A 6,000-nucleotide genomic window follows, 5' to 3' on the forward strand; every position below is an offset into this window, starting at 1 on the left:
CTTATCCCTCCTGGTTTGCACAACTGTAACTGTTGCCACTGATACTCTTTCATTCCATTCCCTTTAGGTCTTTTATTTATTAAGGGAAAATCATAATTAGATTTCAAAGAAATTCTCAAGTGACATATAATTCCTATTTATTGTGGCTTGTATATGTGGCCAACAGAGTCTGAAAAACTCATGTTAGCACTGTAATCACCTTGCAGGATAAATTGAGAAGGACTATTTGTCATTTCTTTACATTTGTTTCTTTACGCCTTCAACAAACACGAAGTGCTTCCCATTGGAAGACAACCCCCAGCTGCATTTTCCACAGCTTCTACCAGGAGACATCTCTTCTTACTCAAAGCACAGGCGCTCAGAAAACCAAAATAAAAGTAAACTGAAATACCAGAACAAGTTTTGCTGATGTGTCTTTTCTCCCTACACACTAGTTTCTTCTAGGTGGTTTAGTCATGTAAAAGCTATTTTTTTCCATCTCTTTCTTAAAGGTCTTACTAAGCACCAGTTTCAAATGGAATATGTTATATTCTTTAGAACCCTCCCCACAAGGCTGCAGGCAAAATTGGTGTAACCAGATTTGCTATCTGCTGAACCTTTTTAAAAAAAAATATGCATGTAAAATTAACCTTTTAGAAATACCTACCTTACTTAATCAGTAAATCTAGACAATACTGATATTCACCTGGATCTGCAGGACAGGGAGACTTTTCAAGGCCTAAGGGGGTTATCCTCAGGGATAAAATCACCAGATAATCACTACTTTCACACTTTAACAAATTAGCTTTCGCTTTTGCATTTTATTCTTCAGCTTAAACTCCACTTGTTGGCCAGCAATTCCAGATTTCTGCTGAGCACTCTTCCCACTGTCTTCAATTGACTCTAGCCAGTGGACTTAATTTCAGGGCTTAAATTCAGGAAGAAGTTTCAGGTTCTGAGAAAAGTATCAAATTCTGAATAAGATCTATGTTCTCAAGATTTTTTCCCCTAAGTCATCACTGAATTCAATGAACCGATAGACTGAACATAAAATGAAGTCATTTAAAATTATTTATGATAAGACATGTATGAGTATGACGTAAAACTGAAGATTAAGGCTGCAAATCATATGTTGGGCAAGAATTTTCAAGCTAAGTATTAATTTGAAGAATTGAGTCAACATTCTAAACTTGGAATACAAAAAATGTTTTTAAAAGAGAGAGGGAGATACTTTATTAACAAAAGTTCATGGAGCTATCTAGTATATTGTTATACCAACTAAAAATAAACTTTAAAAATTACTTTTCCATCACAGAATATTGAAAGGCTGTTACTAACCCCAACCTGATTTCCCTAATTTCCACTAGAAGCAAGGCATTGTCTTCAAAAAGATTTTCCCTGCTAAAGAAATATTATATAGCAATATAAGCATGTTATTTTTACATACTTATATTCATTTGCATTTAAGGATTTGCAAATTAATATAAGCTTTGTAAATTTTTGTTACATTTTGAAAAATATGGGTAGCATATTTATATAGTAAATATTCCATCAGAATGTTCTAAATATACCAAGTATGGAACAATAAAATAAGACTCAATTTCTCCCTCCCTCATATCCTCTGTCCCTCTTTCTTCTACAAAACTGAGTTTTAGAACTATAGGTGTGTTTTCCAAAGTTTGATACTTAGACAATTTGAAATCTCACTTAGGGTGTTCCAATATAGAAAATATATTGTACTTAATTTTTGAAACACTAAAAGGATTTTAAAATTGCTTTCATTGAAGTCACTTTTTCGATACTGATGAATTGCTTTGCGTCTTAGTTTGATATTTTCTTTCCTGAAATAAATTAAATGACACTGTTTATCTTAAACTTTTCTATGAATTGACCATTAATATGACTCAACATTTTATTGAGTTATAAATATGTTTACCTAATACATTTTGGTATAAGTTTCCTAAATCTGACCTAACTTCTAAAGTAATAATCTAATCTGACAGTTTGACAAGGCTTTAAAATTTTCAAAGAGATTTTAATGCAGGAAATTTGTACCAAGGCCCCAGAAAAGCAACTTCAATTGATTTGTAAAATACTTAAAGGGAATGTCCAATTTTCTCTGTAGAGTCATCTTTATTTAGGTTTTCTAATAGCAAACTACTCCCTTACCACACATAACCAGATTTATTGTTGAACAAGAAAGGGAATCTAAGATTATTATTTTTTTAAATATAACCTACTAATTGTAGTATTGAGTATAGTATGGTCAAGAGAAAGCAAACTAGATTTTTCTTCAGTGGCTTTACACTGAGAGGTACAGAACGGTCTAACAGCTTTCTGGCAGCCCACATTTATGACAAGAGTATTTGAAATCAGAAATAAACGAAGCATAAAAAGACTCCTACACTGCACCACTGCAATGATTAGAAAGGACCTTCTTTGAGCTTTGAAAACAGAAAGCAGCGAGCAAGCAAGCAGCCTGCAGCCCTGAGCAAAAGCTCTTTCCCATCAAAACTCTGTTGCAAATCCAGCTTCTCCTCTTGCAAACCCACAGGCTAGAAGAGGGAACCACAGCCACTCCAAAGTGGAGTTTCAGGCCCATCGTTAGTGGTTTCTGTCACCGTCTTGGTGCTTTTCCTTCATGAATGAAATATGTAGATGGCATCTTACATTGGATCCTTCAATGAGGAAGAAGGTCAGAAGACGTAGTTAACACAGCCAGCACATTAGAAATCTGTGACCAATGTACTTACACCTCCAAATGCCTCCAGATTTCAGCCTCTGGAAATATCTAGCCCATTTCTTTATGGCACTGTTGCTTCCATCAGCTGTGGAAATTAACATAAAATAATATAGTAACCCAACAAGTGCTGGACAGTGTTCCAGAGCATCAGATTAAGTGAACACTAAAGGCACACGGACGGTGTACAAAATCTGAATGATAAACAGCAAGTAAATACCTTCCGATCCACCAGAAGGGGGAAGGATGCTGAACTGCTACGGCTGCTGCCTGCTCTCTTGTGTAACAGCAAAGGCGGCTCAATCCCTCTGACAGGCGGTGAAGCTTGGCTGCCTATTGGCGTCTGGGCGGTCCTAGTGCCGGCCCCAGGTTAGCACACAAGGTAACTCTGAAGAGCCTATTTCTTGTGATTCTTCTAGTGGGTTTCATCAAGGGTTTTTCGGGTATGTCAGCTCATTAAGCATTAGGGCAGTGGGGCTTGGGTTTGGAAAATGTGATTAGTAAACAGGTTTTCTAATGTTTCCAGATACTGTTGAAACAAACAACAGTATCTTGTCTGTTAAATAAACTGTGCTATTGAAAAATATTAGAGCCAGAGGGCTTATAGAAAGAAAACTAATTCCCACATATACTAAATTGACTGCAATCCATGTCTTTTGCTCCCCCCCCCCCACTATATTTAAAAGGTAAAGGGGAAAAAAAATGAAGAAGTAGGGGATCTTTAAAAGCTTGAGAAATCTTTTCTTACCATTTGCAAAAAGTATTTGTTAAAGACCTAAAAACTCCATGTTTAGTATATTCTGTTTAGAAGTCTCCAATAAAATAAATGCAAAGCAAACAAAATAGACACCTATAGGAGCTTATTCTCTAAGAGAGGCAAAATATACAAAACTCCAGATAAACACCACCCTCCATCTTTCTCTATTCATTTGCCCCACTTTTTTTTTCCTTTGTAGCACCATTTCCCATATAACATTTTAACTTTTTTATTTAGCTATTGTCTAACTCCCTAGGGCAACATAAATTCTATGTGGGAATCTGTTCTATTCACTTTGATGGAGTAATACTTTGAGCGCCTGGAAGGTTACTTAGCACATAGTAGGCCCTCAGGAAAAAAATATTTGTGGAAAGAATGAACAAGACACCAAGCTAAGAAATTACACTAAAGAAAACAAGTACAAAAGTTAACTGATTAAATTCAATTGGCAGATCTCTCTAAGCAGCTGTTTTATTTAAGGGATTGTGTTGAGTTTATATTTACCTTTAAGAAGCTTATAATTTAAATGTAGAGAAGAGATATTAATATATGTCTGCAATCAGACAATTATGTGCACATATAACATTTGCCATAATGGAGTAAACATTATAAGTCAGGATGTGTAGTACTTGCTAGGGGTTTTGTTTTGACATTATGAATATGGTGTTCAGCCAGGGGGTTGGGTTTGAGAATTCAACACTGATTTCTTCCCCCAAGTACTTAGTTAAGAGTTTGGTTGCCAGTAGGCTGTTTGGTTCAGAAGGGATCAGAATCTGCAAAGTCAACTCCACTAAGATTCATTAAAAGAGTAAATATAAGTACTAACACAGGTGAAGAGAAGGAAGGCAGGTAGGTGGGTGCTACAGGCCCCAGCTCAAAGCCTCAGGAAATCAGCAAGAGTGTCTAGCATCCTCCAAGAGGTGGTTGCCTTGGAACAGTGGGGGGCCCCTCATACCTAGTGGTCCAGGAGGTCAGACCTTGTAGGTGAGAAATCGCAGCCAGTAGCAAGAGTTTTGGCCCATAACAAGGTTTGCTGGTAAGGCTGAGGCTCAGAATTTCAGAGACCAAGAGGGGAGAGAGAGAAGATGGAACATCAAAGTAAGACTCTCCCCATGAAGCACTCAAGGCGGAGTGTTCTTAAAGGAAAAGTACACACCCAAAACTCACAGGGTCAGACTGAACCCAACAGTAAGGGGCAGTCATGCTTTTTAAGATCTAAGGATTTGGAAGTCAATCAGTTGGACTGATCTCAAGTCACATGCAGGTCAAGCAGCTGTGACTGTGTTTGGGGAAGAACTGCCTGAAGAGAGAGTCAGGCTAGTCATTAGAGAGTCAAGTTAAGCCAGAGTAATTTTGCCTCATGAAAGAAAATTGTTTTGTTGAGCCCACAGATTATGATTAGTTTATCCATTGCATTTCTTTCCACTCTTCTCAATTTAGCATGTTTTCTGAAATGAGATTCTGTTTTAAAGAAAAAGTTGACTACCAGCAAAATGTGCTAACGTACGCTCCAGAGATTCTGATAAGTACATAAGGTGTGTGGACGAGACCGTAGCAGAGGAATGGCTGTGGCTGGCATAAGAGGGAGGCAATACCCCTCCGTCAAGCCTCTCTTTGTAGCCACTGATTTTTATGAGTTGGAGAGCATCCTGGGGAATGATGCACTATGTCCATGGTTGGGCCTCAGAAAAATACTGACATGTCATCTTTGCATGATACCAAGTGGAGTAGGGCTGCTGAGAGACATGTCACTACATACATAGAAATTTATAAAAATCAAAAAGATTCAATCAACATAAAATAAAACAACCTTGATCTAGTGAATATAGGGGAAAACAGAGAATGTACCTTCTTTTTATACAAATATGGAACGTATATCAAAATTGATCATGCCTTAGGTCATAAAACAAGTTGCAAAAACTTCTAAAGAATCAATATCACACAGACGATGTTCTCTGGCCAGAGTGTAATTGCATATGTCAGCGACGAAATGATAAATCAAACATTCCTATACAGTTGACAAATAAAACCACATGTCTAAATAATTCATGAGTCAAAGAAGAAATGAATACACAAAGTTAAAAGTAATTAGAAATGTACAATCATAAAAATACTACATATGGGAGGCTATAAAAGCATACTTAAAGATAAATTTATAGTCTTCAGTTAGAAAATTAACAAATAAAAAGGCAGCAAATTATGGAAGAAGATATTGAATAATAAATATCAGAGAAGAAATCAATGAAATAGAAAACAAATCTACACTATAGAAGTATAGAATATAAAGAACCAACAAAGCCAACAGTATTTTTTTTAAGTTAATGAAAGAAGTAAATATTTGGTTAGAATTGTTAAATATAAAAGAAAGAAGGCACAAAACCCATTTTAGAACACCATAGAAGACAGTTTTTCAGTTTCAGTTAAAAGGTTAACGTACATCTGTCATATAACCCATCCATTCCACTCCTAGGTAGCTGTCCAAGAAAGATGAAAACTATACAAAGATTTGGATGTGAGTTTTCAT

General features: G+C 36.3%; 1 protein-coding gene across 1 annotated transcript in view; it reads right to left on the reverse strand.

Moving 5' to 3' along the window:
* Nucleotides 1–5,612, reverse strand: part of RAB27B (RAB27B, member RAS oncogene family) — a 169,295-nt gene extending 163,683 nt beyond the window's left edge. Inside the window, exons 1-2 of the mRNA XM_082416662.1 lie at nt 2,940–5,612; nt 2,733–2,807 (exon numbers count right to left, since the gene is read on the reverse strand). The gene's annotated coding sequence lies outside the window, so the exon portion shown is untranslated. The remainder of the gene's footprint in view (nt 1–2,732; nt 2,808–2,939) is intronic.
* Nucleotides 5,613–6,000: the final 388 nt, after the last annotated feature.

This window comes from Balaenoptera physalus (assembly GCF_965194825.1).
Source record: "Balaenoptera physalus genome assembly, chromosome: 12".
Taxonomy (NCBI): domain Eukaryota; kingdom Metazoa; phylum Chordata; class Mammalia; order Artiodactyla; family Balaenopteridae; genus Balaenoptera; species Balaenoptera physalus.